The 16,895-nt window shown below is 36.8% G+C and overlaps 1 protein-coding gene across 9 annotated transcripts in view; it reads right to left on the minus strand.

Moving 5' to 3' along the window:
* The window catches only part of LOC5576136 (DNA-binding protein RFX2), a 169,618-nt gene extending 154,234 nt beyond the window's left edge, over window positions 1-15,384 (minus strand). For 8 of the 9 annotated variants that reach the window (XM_021838428.1, XM_021838427.1, XM_021838425.1 and 5 more), the window contains exon 1: window positions 14,641-15,384. The gene's annotated coding sequence lies outside the window, so the exon portion shown is untranslated. Of the gene's footprint in view, window positions 1-1,873; window positions 2,203-14,640 lie in introns of those variants that run through there. The other variant, XM_021838422.1, reaches the window with a different exon arrangement.
* Window positions 15,385-16,895: the final 1,511 nt, after the last annotated feature.

The following is a 16,895-nucleotide window of genomic DNA, read 5'->3' on the forward strand; positions in this document are numbered from 1 at the left end:
GAGAAAAATCCGCGTGGAATTTGTAAAGAAATTTTTTGTGAGTTCCAAGTACGCCTTGATGATTTCCTACGAGGGTCTCTGAAATAACTCATTGATGAAATACTGCTTGGGATTTTCTTGATAATATAACTGAAAAACACTCGAATCTTTGTATAATGTCCTACAAGACTTTGTGAAGGAACTTGGAGAAACTACCTGCATAAATTCAAGTATGAATAATTAGAAAAATACCTGTAAGAATGGCTGTAGTAATAACTGATGTGGAACCTTGAATGAAGTTTTCAAGAGTCCATGGAGTTTGGAAATATTATTTGAAAAATTATTAGAGAAATCCACAGAAGAGAGAGAAATTTTGTGGAACTTAAGAAGAAATACCAGATCGATTTTTTGAGAAATTCTTGGAAAAGTTTATAAAAGATTTCATTAAATAATGCGTGGTGGAATTTTCTGACTAATTTCTGAAAGAAATCTTCTAAAGTAACTATTCAAATAAGGAATAAACAGGAAATATTGGTGAAAAATTTCGTGGAAAAGCATCTGGAGGAAATCCTGGGAAAATCTTTGTGAAAATTACTGCAGTTTTTTTTTTTTCAACTCTGAAATAAACGTTTGTGGAAGCGTTGGATTGCACTAGGATTTGCTGAACAAAGTTCTGAAGAAATTCTCTCGGCATCCATTGAAAAATCGTTGGTAGTATTCCTGGAAGTATTCCAAAAGAATTTGGAAGAAAATTTAGAATGTTTACACTTATGTTTCATATGCTCATGAACGACACCCAACTGGAACTTTACTTGCCTTTACCGACTTGGCAATCTTAAGGTCTGTTCGTTGTCTAAACATGTTTTATGCTGAATAATTAAAAAAACGTTAAAAGAATCATATATATCAACTAACGTTTTGATAGCGGAATTTTTTTTTTGATTGAATGCTACGATGTACTACTGCTTCAAAATAATTTCCCTAAGTGTAGCCGAAATTCCCTGCGAATTCCAGGTTTTTTTTTCCAGGTTGAATCAAATTCCCTGATAATTCAAAGTTTTCCAGGTTTTTCCAGGTAGCAGACACCCTAACGCTTTATTAAGCGTTAAGCAGTAAAATATGTTTCATAACTATTGATATTGTTGCATTCTTAATGGTTATCAAAAGTTTTAACATGTAGATTCAATATAGAGCTGAGCTATCGATCTGCAATTTTTTTCTATTTTTGTTGGTGGTCAACCTCAAGTTTCGTGGGGGTGGTCTGCGTTACCCTCCCTTCCTCCAATATAAATGTCGCCAATGTCGGTTCTGATGCTGCCGGTAAAATGGGCTCATTGAAAATTCACGTAAAATTAAGATCGAACTAAACTATATGTTAATAAATCTTCGAGATATTAAGTGGAATACCTATAAATAAACGAAAAACCGAATTTAGTACTACACCATTTAATTCCGCTAGAGTTTGTATCCTTTGACAGATACGCGTATTTCGACCTCAACTGAGAGGCCGTCTTAAGTGTCGTGTACTAGACATGTGTTTTTAAGCCATATTCCCAAAACGCAACATTAAACCAGTCTAGCGTTCCCGGTTCACTTGCGGAAAAATCCTGCATCGAAACCGCGCCGCCGTTTCCACGGACAACGGGGGGAAGCCCCGGAAAGCACTCGCGGTGGCGTAGCGTTAACCTCACCCAGGAGGGAGGCGGGGAAAGCGCAAGACGGAGATTTTTCTTTCCAGCAATCGCAGGTAAGTATAATCACTTCATTACCGGGAATTAGCCTAATGAATGCACCAGCTTTCCGCGAACCAACTCACTCAAGATAGAAACGGATTTCCCTTCTCCCCCACCGAGGATGACCAGTTCTTCACTAGCATAATCCAAGTTACACTTACATTTAATTTTGCACTCTTTGAGGGCAGTCCTTTAGTTCCGCGAATAGACGACGCAAAATAATTTCATTTCCACTAAAAAGCGCCCGACTAAACCGAGAGTTCGTTGGAAATCCGGTTTCCTAGCGATGACGATGATCGCCCGGTGGTTTTTTCTCCCGGATGTGTCTAGACGGAAAACTATAGCTTTGTCCTCACTTCCGGTGGTAGTCGACTACAAAACAAGGAACGCACTGCTGAAGATTTCCAGACTAAACAAACAGCCTCGCGGCAGACTTGGCTTTCTTGAACTGAAACTTGAACGCCAATTCTTCGACTCCTTGGTACCCAAATGTATCACCATAGGGACGACGATCAACTGGCTGGCTGAATGGTTCTCCGGTAGAAACGGGTGCCTTCCTCTCGAGGTATCCTAGCGTGGAGGAGGGGGAAGTGCCATATTGATCAAACAGCAGCAAACAACGCACCGCTCTCTGGGGATGAGGGGTTCTCGAATTTTCCCAGCTGGACGATTCGATTGCTTGATGAGGATCACACATGGAGTTAGAGTGCTTTATGAAATGTGCTGCAAGTAAGAATTTTCCTAGAAATTAATTGAAATACTTGAACAATTTCTTCAAGAACAACCGAAATAACGAATCTTCTTCAATGTTCGAACAAGTTGAGAACCCCTCCAACTACTGTAGTGAAACTAACGGCTGTCACAGGACTTCATCCAAACCGTCGTCAGCGTCCCTAGAGGACAAAAGGTTTTTGCGATTATGAGAAAATGAAACTGCTCCATGGAACTGTTGCATGATTCGAATACGTAAAATAGTACAGAAAATTTATATATTTATCGGTATCACTAAAGTTATTTATGGAGCATTACTAATTATTTATGAAGCATGTCAGAAATTGTAATAGAGAGTAACTGCTTTTATTATGAAGCAGTTTTCAATTGTCCATTTAGCATTTTCAAATTTTTATTGCTGCATTAAATAGACTACCTTCCTGAACACGGTGGTAACGAAAAGCGCGCCCGAGAAGAGAAGGTGGCGGCACATGATGGGGGTCAAAAACGAACTCGTTGTCGTTTCGCTTGGGTGCATCCGCTGCTGATTCCATTCGGGGGTTTAGGTCCTGGTGGTTTTATGCCTATTCCCGTTGTCTTTCGCTGTCTGGTTGGTAGTAGCGCGCGCCTGGTGCCATATGTGCATGAACGGACTCTCGAGTCGAGCCTTCGGTTCAGTTCAGTTTGGCTCGTGCTCACCGAGCGTATCCTGTCGATACTTCCGATGCAAATGTACTTTCAACTACATACTGTCCTTTTAGATTGCGTTCGGTTGTTTGATACGTGAATGGTGAAGCTTTTTTCTTCAGTGAAAACGTACTTTGTCTGTTGAGCTTTCTTTTAGCAAAGATCAATGGCCCTTTTCTACCGAGTACCGTAGCGTTGAGTAAAATTGAGCAGTTTTTATAAATTTTTCGAATGCGATTGAATACAATCAGTGGCGACTCGTAACCTCACTTTCTACCTGTTCTACGACTCTAAAAAAGACTATTTCAACAAATTAAGATTATAAATCAAAAAGTAAATTATTGTAATCGCCTTTTCTAACAAATCTCTACTCATTACATGCAAATTTGCTGCTGATATTCAAGAATTTCTATTCGAGGAACAGGTAGATTTGAGGTTAGGGAATCGCCACTGAATACAATGATCTTTTTTTAGATTACTTTCTTCTTAGAAAATCTTAAAGATTTGTTGAAAAATTATTTATATTCAAAAGGATATCCAGTTTATTATAGTCTCTTCGCCATTGATTGGAGAATCTTGAAATCCAAAATCAAAAGAAAAAGAGCGCCATCTGTGTCCGTAAACGTATTTGAAGCAGTCTATTCAATACATTTGATAGATTTACTCTATACAAACTTGAAGCTTGTTGAGGCCACCGTAGTTGTATAGTAAACTTTTAATACGTGTTTTCAGTACATATTGGAGAAAAAATACCCTGATTAAATCATAACTTATTGAGATGTTTGCGACACGAATAGCTCTTGTCAGCTAGAAATTCAATTCGAAGATGCATTTCGTTATATGTCGATGTTATCCCTTGTCAATTGATATTCATCCTGGAGACCATGTTCGGCCATTTTTACAGTGATTCTCCCAAAAAATGTTCAAAGGCTATTCCATAAAACCTTCATGAACTTTACTATGAAATTCTCAATCAATGCCTCCAGGAATTCCCCTTAAATCTTAAAGCTCCTTCAGGATTTTCCTCAAGAGATTCTTCCATTTTTTTTATCCGTCACTTAGTTGACGTTTATTCAGGCTCTCCATCAGCAAATACTACAGAAATTATACAAATGGTACTTCGAAGCATTCATATAGGTACAAATCTCTGCGGGAGCTCGACGTTTTACATGGGTCTCCTACAAAAGTCATATTAAGGGTTTCTAAAGAAGATTGCTCCAAAACTTCCTTTAGCAGGGCTGATAACGAATGAGTGTCTTGAAAATAGGAATTTCAGAGACCTCATGCCAGAAAAAAAGATCATAAAGAGCACAAGCAGGAATCAAAAAGCTAAAGAAACCAAACTAAAATAAAGAAAATAAACCTTACGGTTCATGTTCAAAAACAAAAAAAAAAACAAACAGGAATCAGAAAAAAACAGTTTCAACCTGATTTTTACAGAGAATCAAGTGCCTTAAAAATAAAAACTTTGGAAACTTCATGCCTAAAAAACAGGACCCGAGTCAACAAGAAGAAACCAAACAGGCATCTGGAGATAAGATTTTTTACTAGTATTTTTCAGAGAATCTGACAAAGCGTTTAACTAAGGATATTCGTAAATTTGTTTTGCAACATTTTTACTACGCTTTGTTGTGCGCATTTTTCATGATTTTCTCCAAGAAATTCATAAGAAAATGAATCAGGTATTTGTTTAAAGTTTCTTTTAGGTATCACCTAAACGATTTTTACAGGAATTCCTTCAAGATTCCTTCAAGAATTGAATTCAACCTGCAGTTGTACACGCAGACAACCCCAGAAATTAGTCCAGAGATTCGACTAAGATTTTTTTCCAGGAATTCTCAGCACTCCAATAATCTTTCCAGTGAATCTTCCATCGATTAACATAGGATTTACAGTCATCTCTCCCTTACTCGATATTCTGTATCTCGATATTTCCCCTAACTCGATGGAATGCGCGGTCCCTTCAATCTAGCATGCTTTGATACCTCAGTAAGTCGATACCTCTCTAACTCGATGTTCCCTAACTCGATGCTATCTGTTTCAGTTTTCCAAGTAAGTTTACCTCTCTAACTCGATATTTTCATGAAAAGTTCCAAATATCCTCCAAGAGTTAATAAATTTCATGAATTTGATTATTATGATTAAATTGATAGTAAAATTAGGGTTCACTGCCAATTTCTGGGTGCTAAAATTTTAAATTTTTGCTGACCGGTAGAAAAGTGTCACTTAAGTAAATGTGGTAAAATTGTATTGTTTTTCACGTCAAAATAACTGTTCTGAATGTATTTTGTCAAAATAATAAAACAATAAAATTTGAAAAATGTGTGTTCTGTATCTCGATACCTCCCTAACTCGATGGTCCCTTCAATATCGAGTAAGGGAGAGTTAACTGTAGTTCGTTTACGACATCTTCGAGATTTCACCCAGCAATTTCTCCAGAGATGCTTTCACAGATTTCATAGCATTGCCTCTAAAATTGTAGTTCAAGATTTTGTTAAGACTTAAACTAGAAACTTCTAGTCTAATCTAATCTAATCTGAGTACGTGCACAGCCAATATTAGAAAGCATCCTGGAAACACCAGAATTTCTTCTAGCATTTTTTTGTCAGCATTATTATTTTCAGCATATTGAAAACATGATACAAGTATTAAAATGGCCAGGCCCACTGTGCAGACTTGGGTTTGAAGATAATTGCGAAAATCACGGCGATTAAATTATCCACGAATGAATAATATGATACACGAAAATTTTTCAATTTTACGAAGGAAGAAACGAGGACAACCGTACCAACGTTTCATTCAGGGAGAGATATGTTAAATCGTTGGAAGTGGTGTTGCTATGAAAGTTAATGCACACTCCATTGTTGAGATCGGTTTCCTGGGAACTTCAGAAAACAAAAATCTAAAATTCCAGAAATCCATTAAGATACCGTCGACTCTCCACATCTCGATGTTCTATATCTCGATATATCTCTTTATGTCGATGATGTCTTCGGTCCCTTCATGCTGCATACAGCATGGAGCATGATCTCGATGGTCCTTTCAATATCGAGATGTCCAATGTCGTCATAAAATCGTCCAGGAATTCCAACAGGGATTTCTCCAATAAGTAGCGTAGGATTTTTTTTAGAATTTTTTTTAGAAATTATTAATGATGAAACTTATGTAATAAGTCTTTGTGAATTTTATAGATAAATTACCAAGATAATTATTGAAAAAATATTCATTAAAATATCTGTATAATACCAGGCATGATTTTCATAAGAAATTATTTGAAAAACTTCGGACGGGATTCAAAAAAATATGATCTAGGGATTATTAGAGGAATTACTGGAACGATTGCTGTATGAAACCTTAAATGAAATTCGAATATTCATAGAAATTTTATCTGAAAACTTACTCGAGGAATATCTTACTCAAGGAGAAGTAATCTCAGGATGGAATTCCGAAGAAATACCTTGATATTTTTTGGAGGAACTTCATGGGCAGCATTATTGAAGAATTCTAAAATCAGATCCCAATAGATTTCTTGGAACAATCTCTGGAGGAATTGTTGGAGCATTTCATGAGAGAAATCGTGGATGATTTCATGAGAAAACGTTTATGAAAATGGTTGAATTACTGGAAATTTAGCACAGGTACTCTTGGAGGAGTTCTAAAAAGGTTTCCTGAAAAATCTTCACAACTTTGATTTTTTTAATGCTCCTTTTGGGTATTTTAGAAGATCTTTATTTCAGGGTAATCCCTGAAGAAATTACTGGAAGTGGTAGCTTTGGAGTGCTCAAGGATTTTTTGGAAAGCAAATTCTAGAGAACTTCCTTTAAGCATCCCATGAAAAATCGGCTGAGGAATTTCTAAACGAATGTCTAAGGGAATTTATGGAATAATGAATGATTTTTCTAAAAAATTTCTGGAGAACTCCCCTGAAATTTCTGAAATATCTGTTCAATAGTCGGAGAAAAGAGCCTCTGATGGTTTCTCTAGAGTCTCTCATTTTTTTTTCATCAGGATTGACTGTGAAAAAGGGGCCCAGATAGCCGTAGCGGTAAACGCGCAGCTATTCAGCAAGACCAAGCTGAGGGTCGTGGGTTCGAATCCCACAGGTCGAGGATCTTTTCGGGTTGGAAATTTTCTCGACTTCCCAGGGCATAAAGTATCATCGTACCTGCCACACGATATACGCATGCAAAAATAGTCATTGGCATAGTAAGCTCTCAGTTAATAACTGTGGAAGTGCTCACAAGAAGAATCAGGCTCTGTCCCAGTGGGGACGTAACGTTAGAAAGAAGAAGATGACTGTGAAAAAAGTGACTTCAGAGACCATTCTGGAGATCTTTTATTCAAATTACACTTTTGGAGACATGCATTAAAATAGTGGCTACGTTTCGAAGAAAAGACCTGCTTTAAAAAAAACCTTTCCTTTTTATCAAGAATACCTCCAATACTAATAATTTCTGATCAATTTCCTAGCCTAGCCAAATATTTGGAATATCATAAGAAAAACAAACAATTTCAATAAAAAAAAATTATCTCTGAAGAAAATTCTGAAGTCATTTCTGATGGTATTATTATAAACCAGGTTAAAATCAAGAAACTCATGGATGAAAATTTTGGATGAAATCCGATAAATGAAATCATAGATAAATCGCGGTAGGATTTTCTGAAAAACACACCAAAAATTTCTTGAGAATTTTATGGAGAAATTCCTAACGGAATCTCTGGACTTTTTTTAGATGAATTACTGATGAAATTGTTAAAGAATTCCAGAAAAGATATAGAAAAGAAAGTAAATATAATCAAAAAAAAACTAAATAGATTTCTGGAGAAATTTATAGAGAATTATGAAGAATCCTGCAAGAATTCATGGAAGAAGTAATTAATGGAAGTATGCTAAGAGAAATTTTTGGTTGAGTTTCAACGGGATCATGAAAATACCAAGAAAATTGATGATACCGATTGTATTTTTTTAAGAAGTCCGCAACAAAAATCATACAAGAATATCCATACAAAATCATTGGATAAATTTATGTACGGTTTGAGGACCTCATTGAAAAACTTCAACAATTTTCAGAGTAATTTCAGGAGGTATTATTACTAGAAAAACTCTTGTTTATATTCATGAAGACATCCTAAAAAAAGGGGTTTGCTTAGCCGAGTGGTTAGAGTCCGCGGCTACCAAGCAAAGCCAAGCTGAAGGTGTCTGGGTTCGATTCCCGATCGGTCCAGGATCTTTTCGTAATGGAAATTTCCTTGACTTCCCTGGGCAAAAAGTATCATTGTACCTGCCACACGATATACGAATGCGAAAATGGCAACACTGGCAATGAAAGCTCTCAGTTAATAACTATGGAAGTGCTCATAAGAACACTAAATAAGAAGCAGAGAAGCAGGCTCTGTCCCAGTGAGGACGTAATGCCAAGAAGAAGAAGATCCTACAGAAAAATGAAAGGAAACTGAACGAAATTTTAGAGAAATTGTTAAAACAAAATCACTGGATGAATTCCTGAAAAAAACATCATCCGGGGAATTCTTTGAGGAAATACATGATTAATTTTTCAATAAAATTAATGAAGCAAGAAAATCGTGACAAAATATCTGGCATAATCTGACAAAATCTTTTAAAAGAAGTACCGGTTTGATTCATATTACGGACAGCTTTTAATTCCGGACAATCTTCATTGTATGGGAAACATTTCACACGAAATGTTTCAATTTTTGCTTTTCAAAAGTTTGCAATTTTAAAGTTCATTTTAATAAGCGTTTTTCATAAATATCTATGGAAATATACAATGCCCAACTGCCTTAGACGTCTGTTTAGTGGTTTGGAAATGTCAATCGATTATTTGACTTCTCTTTTTATTGTTTTCATGAGCTGTCCGGAGTTCGAATCAAAGTGTCCGGAAATCAAGGCAAAAGTAAGGAAGCGTCCGGAATAAGAATCATGGGAAGTCGACACATTTCCATTTATTTATAACTTCACCCACCATTAGAAAGCTAAGATCCTTCAAGGCTCGATAACGCGGAGGAATCATACAAACTGATTTATTTAACAGTTATCTCTCCCTTACTCGATATTCCGTATCTCTATATCGAGTTAGAAATCCATAGTAAAAGTTAGTTTTCATGGCTAACTCGATGGTCCCTTGGATCGCAGTTGCACTGGTTTTGTGTTCTGTAACTCGATACCTCCCTAACTCGATGGTCCCTTCAATATCGAGTTATGGAGAGTTGACTGTATATGCTTTTTGATGAGTAATACTTCACTGAGGCCTTAAGTGTCCATAATATGAATCAAAATGGTATCTTGAAATAAATTCTGGTCTATTTTTGTTATTTTTTATTTATTCGTGTTTGGTATCTTTCTGGTATTCATTTTCAGACATTCATTTCAGACACAGATTTTTCAAAATGTCTATGTGCAACACCTGGCTGCAACCTGTTCTGAAGATCACTAAAAATTTTAATTGAATTTATAAGGATACAGTCAACTCTCCTTAACTCGATATTCAATGAACAATTGTTTTACAGAATTATGAGACATGTATTTCGCCTTTAATTACAATTTGCAAAACTTAATTCACTTCCAAACAAAAAGTGGTCCAAATGGCTCCGAAAAAAGTTTCCAAAATAGATATCAAGTTAGGGAGATAAATTAGCCTTATAGTTTGAGGCGTGAAATTAATTTTAACAACACCTAAAGGTGGTTTACCAGAATTTTCACAAAAAATCCTCTAATAATTCAGGAAGCAATGTAGTTAAAGTATCTTTCTGCTTCAGAAGGGTTTCCATTTTTTTGCATTCTTAACAGACCGAAATTAATGTTAATCTCTACAATGCTGAAAAGCTTTATTGCAACAGAAATTAATCAAGATATGTCAACAGACAAGCGAGAAGGAAATTGAAAGAGATCGGACAAGAAAGAATAAAGAGATCGAACAAGAGATCAAAAAGAGATCAAATAGGAGCAAGTAAAAAGAGATAGTTATTCAACTAAAGATACAAAAGAAGAAAGAGGTCAGTCGGAACTGGTGAATGAAGAAAGAGATCAAACAGAAAAAAGATAAAATAGAAGAACGAAAAGGCAACCATACAGCAGAGAAAAAGGAAATGATCTTAAAAGAGAGAAGAGAGGATAAAACAGGAGAATACATAAGAAATAGATCAGACATCGCATAAAAAAGAATGAATAGATCAAAAGGGGAGGGGATCAAATAGGATAAAAGAATCAAGAGAAAGAATAAACAAGGGAGAAGAATGAAGATGGAGATTAGACAGAAACAAATAAGCAAGATATCGAACAGAAAAGAACAAAAGTTAAATAATAACGAATAATCCGATCAGACAGCAGAGGATAAAAAATCAGACAAAAGAGAAGAATGAATAAGATCAGATAGGAGAAAAGAAAGCCTAAGGTGCCGTCTACAAACAACGTTGGAAGGGGGGGGGTGGTAAGCTAGAGCGTTACGGCTCATTCAAAAAAATAATTTTGCTTATACAAAAAGTGTTACGATGGAAGGGGGGTCGTACATTTTCGATATTAGTGTTACGTAAGAAATGCTGCTGCGTAAAGAGATCATACAGGTTCAAAAATGAAGGAAAAGATAAAAGAAGAAAAAAAAGATAGAGATCATATGAGAGACAATAGAGAAAAAATATATGATAGGAGTAAAGAAAGAAGAAAGATATGAGACAATAGAAAATATGTCAAAATAGAAGAACGAGAGCAGAAATTAGACAGCAGAGAAAGCAGAAATAATATATCGGGCAGAAGCATAGAATAAAAAAGAAGATTAGATGGGAGACGAGAAAAAAAGAGAAAAACCACATAGAGTAGACGCACCGATTTTGGCCATATCACCAGTCGTAACCATAGTGGATTATGCACCTTTTTTTACATCACAAATTTTCTTCTTTCTTTGCCCCTGGATTACATTTCTTACAATTTTCTCAAAATTCAACCCTTGCAAAGAATTCTTGACTTGAAGTTCTTACTGTCTTGCTGTCTTCAGACAACAGAGATAGTAAAAGAAGCAAGATATAAGTAATAACAAGCAATCGAAAAAATGTATCGCACAGCAGAGAGAAACAAGTAATGAAGAAAAAGAAGTAAGTAATGAAAGAGTAATCAGAGAGGAGTGAAAAAAATCAAAAATCAAAGGAGCAAATAAGAAAGATATCAGATAGGAGAACGTAGGATGAGTTCAGTCAGAAGAACGAAGAAAGAGATCGGATAGCGAGAAAACATAAGAAAAATATCATACAGGAAAGGAATGATGAAACACGAAATGCAGGAGAAATGAAAAATATCAAGGAGAAGAAAAGAAAGAGATCAAAGAGAGAGAAGTAAGAAGTTGAAAAACAGTATGAAGTGTACAGGATGATGTGGGTTTCGTAGCCATGCGGATAGTGTCACCGAGGCATTTAGCCGCATCGTGCTAAGGAGTGTGGGTTTGATTTCCGTCTCAGGCCGTAAAACTTTTCGAGATGAATGTTTTCCGACTGTGCCACTGGGCGTTGCATGCTAGTCCGTTGTCTAGTGTGGTGCTTCCTTTAAAGGGCAAATAGCCCACTGGAAGCATTAACGTGTAGTGTCTTTTTTTTTAAGAATAAAACAGAAAAAAATAGATGATACCGAAGAAAGAAATGCGATCTGACGAACCCAAAAGGAAGAAAGCAAATATTTTGCTTAAAACGCTGGAATTACTGATTTGTTTGAAAAACTAAATTATATTCTTGCACAAATAGTCCTCCTTCTCTTCTTGGCATTACAACCCCACTGGGACAGAGCCAGCTACTCAGCGTAGTGTTCTAATGAGCACTTCCTCAGTTATTAATTGTGAGATTTCTTCGCCTAAGTTGCCATTTTCGCATTCGTATATCGTGTGGCAGGTACGATGAATACTCTATGCCCAGGGAAGTCAAGGAAATTTTCATTACGAAAAGATCGTGGACCAATCTGGAATCGAACCCAGACACCTTCAGCTTGGCTTTGCTTGGTAGCCACGGACTCTAACCACTCGGCTAAGGAAGGACCCGGCAGAACATTGTTGAAACTTATTTGTTGAATATGAATTGTATTGTTGAAACTCAAACCAAACAATGGCAAATTTTGAATTAGTATGTAAGCGTAGATAAGATTAGATGAATATGATTCTCAGAGTAATATCTTATCTCTCACTAGTCGGTCACAATAGGTGGCACTCACGCTGGGATCATTATAACTAGATAGAGGTTGAGATTCTTGTAGCTAGTTAGTGTTTGACCATCAGGAGAAATACACGATCAAATCAAGTGCTCCTCGTCTTCGTTCCTTTCGCGTCCGAGAAGTCCGCTAGTGTGATCGCGAGTGCAGTGAAAGTGACCTAGAATTTCGAAGGAAATCCATACCCTACGCAACCACGTCTTTCGTTTCGGCCGCAGTGAGTTTCCCTTTCCCAACAAACATATTAAATGAAATTGCAAAAAGTTTGCGAACATTTACTCGCGAGTAACCAAACAAGATGTGATTTATTACTATTTTGACAGACAAATCAATTGTATATCCATCAAATCGACAATAAACCACCAGTTTGTATTCAAAAACCCTTAAGGCGAAGTATCCCATCATTCGTTTTGGCAATAATGATGAGTTTTCAGCTTGCATTTCAAAGTGATAAAACCCAGTCTTGATAGTTTATATTGACTTGAAAAAGTATCACTGTACGCGCTAGCATGCATAGAGTATGCTGATACTTTTTCAGCTGTGTCAGTGCAAAATCAATTGATTTGCTTTGATTCGAAATTGTGAGATGAATTAGCAACAATCATTATCGACGCGTACAAATTTCAATGACGGCCTACTTCGTCTTAAGAACCAGAAATTTCGGAGCAACTCTTAAGTCGTGCACGACAGATGCGAATAAATCAGCACTCTGATGCTCGCGAGCATTTTGTTTTCTTTTTGTTCCGGTTCAGCAGACATGTTAGCAACTTTCCATCACTGGCTGAAGATCCTTTTATATTCTCAAACGTCTCGTAAAATGGCTACTTACTACTCAAGTCTTGGTAACTTATTTTTGGCGTGATATGTTTTCTTTATTTTAGAATTATACATTAGGAAAGATATTATACAGAAGAGAACAATGAAGAAAGAGTAAGAGAGAAGAAAGATATCGCACGAGAGATAAGACAGAAATCAAAGAAGACAAAAGAGAGAAGTAAGAGATTAGATAAGAGAGAATAAAGTAGAAATAGATCAAACAGGAAAAAAAATAATAGGATCAAAAATGAAAAACGTCTAATAGGAGAAAAGAATATATAAAAATATCAAATAGAAAAGATAAATAAAGAAAGAAATCGGACGAAAGAAATGAAGGGCAAGATCAGACAGAAAAGAAGAATGCTGAAAGATCAGATCAGATAGGTTAAGAAGAATTAAGAAAAATACAGCAAAAAAGTAGAAATGTACATAATACATCAGCCTGCATTCATCTTAAGAAAGTTTGCTAGTAATCTTTCCATTTTCCCTTGTTCAATGCTGTTAATTCTAGAAAAAAAACAGCAGATTAATTTGTAACAGGACCAAAATAATGTATGTCAGCGGACAGGACAGACGATTGAATGAAGAAATCAGAAAAAAAAATTAAAGCCAAGATCTGGAAAGTATTAAAGAAAAGATCCGAGAAGAAACAGGCAGCAAAGATAAATAAACAAAAGGACATCAAATAGGATAGAAGAATTAGCAAAGAGCTCATACAGGAGAGAATAAAGAAGAAAGAGATCACAAACTGAAAATAAAAAATGAAGAAAGAGGTTCACGTATTGCGAAGGTTGAAGATATCGGGTGAGAAGAACAAAAAAAGATATATGATTCTCAGTCTAAAATTAACAAAAGATCTTGAAGATCTTGGATAGCAGAGATGAAAGAATTCAAACAGCAGAGAATAATGAAGGAAAAGAAGAAGAGATAAAAATAGGGAAGAAATGGATCAGACAGGAGAGAAGGAAGAGATCAAATATCAAAGAAAAGAAGAGACTAAGTTCTGATAGGGTAGAAAAAAAGTAGAAAAAGGTCGATCAGAAAAGAAAAAAGAATAACAATATCAGACAGTAGAGAAGAAAGATGAAAGAGAGGAGAGAAGAATAAAGAAAGAGAAGAAAAAACAAACGGAAGAGAAGAAAGATGTCAAAAAATAGAAGAGTAGAGAAAAAAGAAGAAAAAATCAGGTAGGGGAGAAGAATTAAAAATGGGGTTGAAAAAAATAATAGAATGATGAAGAAACAGATCAAACAAAACATAAAAAGAACAAAAACCAAATCAAACAATAACCAGATACATATTTTGCTTAAAAACGCTGAAGCATGTTGGATTTTTGAAAATTAACTAATTAAATCAGGTTTTGTTTGAAAAAAAAAAAATTAAGTTTTACCAAACAATGGGTAATGTTGTTCGAAAATAATTTTGCGCAATTACGGGTTAACGTTGATATCAAAGATAGGCAAATAATTTCATAATCTTAATGAATACCCTTAAGTAAGGTATAAAACTTACCCCTCCGGTATGATCTTCCTTTGGCATTAAACATGCATTTCTCATGATGAAGATGCTTTTGTCTTCTCAAGCAACTCCGTCATAATTTTCACTAAAACACTTTTCTTTTTGGAGCAATTCCCAATCACAAACACAACACAAAAAATCGCACACCAAAATTAAAGGGATTCTCCGTCACAGAAATCGATGTTTTCGCGATGGTAACGTTTACGTTTTCAGAACCGGAAAAAGTCGTCTTCCAGCACTTTCCCCAAGCATTACTGCAATGACATTCACAATCCCGTACGGCCTACTACGAGAACAGATCCTGGAAGATTATTCTTCCGGAACTTGTTTTATTGCACAACTCTGAGAACGGACAACTTCCACCCACTACCCCAACAGAGTAGGCCGATTAGAATCATTCATTCGCTTGTGCAAAATAGACACGCTTCACGACATAGATTATTGCATACACACACTGACCGACTTGCGAACGAAAATCTCCGTGTTTCTTCTTCCCTGATTCCGGTCAATTCCCCACTCGAAACAATCACCGAATTACAAAGAATCGCGACGGCCGCGGAAATGGCACATTTTACACCCGGGAAAACGCGATTTTCTGCCCGAAAAACCGAAAAGATGTTCTTGGCTGCTTTGCCTGCTGGATGGGATCTTTATTTTGTTTTTCGTTTTTCACCTTACTGGTTGCCAAGGCGACAATCCGCTGCTGCTGGCCGCACGCAAAAAGAACTCTGGCACGAAGGGAAATTCCAATTGGAAAACGGATGACATTTCGCGGGGGAAAACGAAAACATGTCAAACGTGACAGGAGAGTGCGTTCAATGCTTTGAGATGGTAAAGTAGAATATGAATTTGAAAGGACGGTTAATTTGGCACACTGAAAATACCGAAAATACACGTCCGATCTACAGTCACTACACGCAAAAAAATGTATGGTGTTCGGGAATAACGCAGGCTCCCGCTCATTTCAGGGATGTAGTTCAGGGTGAGCCACGTTACTCCCGACATCAAACCGACAGGAACAATTGGTCATTCATGAGACAGCCATCATTACTCAGAGGATTACACGATCTCACATGCTAGGGGCATCTGAGCACACCGAAACTTTGATTTTGGGCATCAGGGATGTTCAAATATCATTCCAACCGACACGTGGGTGTCCTCTTACCTATTAGATGCTTGAACATTAGGAAGTTCAGGTACATTAGATGGCTGCTGGGGGCGTCCAAACCCATCTTTGGATACTGGATGTGTTCAAAGAAATTCGAACTAGTTTCCACGGACGGAGACTATGGCTTGGCGATAGACTACCAAATGTCTTCGCTATCCGGAGCACAATGAGTGTTCCACATTTTCCTGGATGCGAGTCACTGGGACTCGTATGTTGCACGGCGCAGCAAATCCATACTGATCCGAAGCAAATACAAGGGGTGTTCGCAAATTGGCTTCCGAGGCATCAACGGTGATGACTCACTTTAGTTCATATAGACTATTGGGCTTTTACAGGCAAGAGAAAAAACACGTCGGTTCAGTTTGAAAGCTTGTTTAATAATGATCAATAGTGTATCTAGGGTATCTAAGGACCCTGAATGGTAGCATAGTCAACACCTCCTTTGATTAGCTTCAACAGCCCCTCTTGTTGACTTGCTTGAGTGATTACAGCAAACCTATCTTCCTCCGGAATCCTTCAAAAAACGTAGTAGTCAATGGTTTCGTCAAAATATCTGCCTCTTGATCACGAGTTGGAACATAGTTAATATTAATTTTTTGTTGTTCTACAGCATCTCGAATAAAATGATATTTAACGTCTATGTGCTTCACACGTTTTGTCTCTCCCGTTTTTGCCATGGCTATCGCACCTTGGTTGTCCTCAAACACATGTATTGGGAATATATTCTTTAAAGGCAGCATATCGTGTAATAGTCCTCCTAACCATATAGCTTCACTACAACAAGAACTCATTGCTACATACTCTGCTTCCGTAGATGACATGGCAACAGATTGTTGCTTCTTCGATGACCAAATAACCGTGTTGCCATGAACTTTCATAAGATATCCGGACACGCATTTTCTATCAGTTTCATCACTTGCATAATCTGCATCAGCAAACGCTTGAACAATAGGCTGATTTGATTGCTTCTGATATATCAACTTCATATTCCTAGTGCCCTGTAGATATCTTAGGACACGTTTTGCTTGTTGCCAGTGTTGCTCACCAGCGGCATCTTGAAATCGAGCCAAATATCCAACAA

Source organism: Aedes aegypti, chromosome 1 (assembly GCF_002204515.2).
Source record: "Aedes aegypti strain LVP_AGWG chromosome 1, AaegL5.0 Primary Assembly, whole genome shotgun sequence".
Lineage (NCBI taxonomy): Eukaryota > Metazoa > Arthropoda > Insecta > Diptera > Culicidae > Aedes > Aedes aegypti.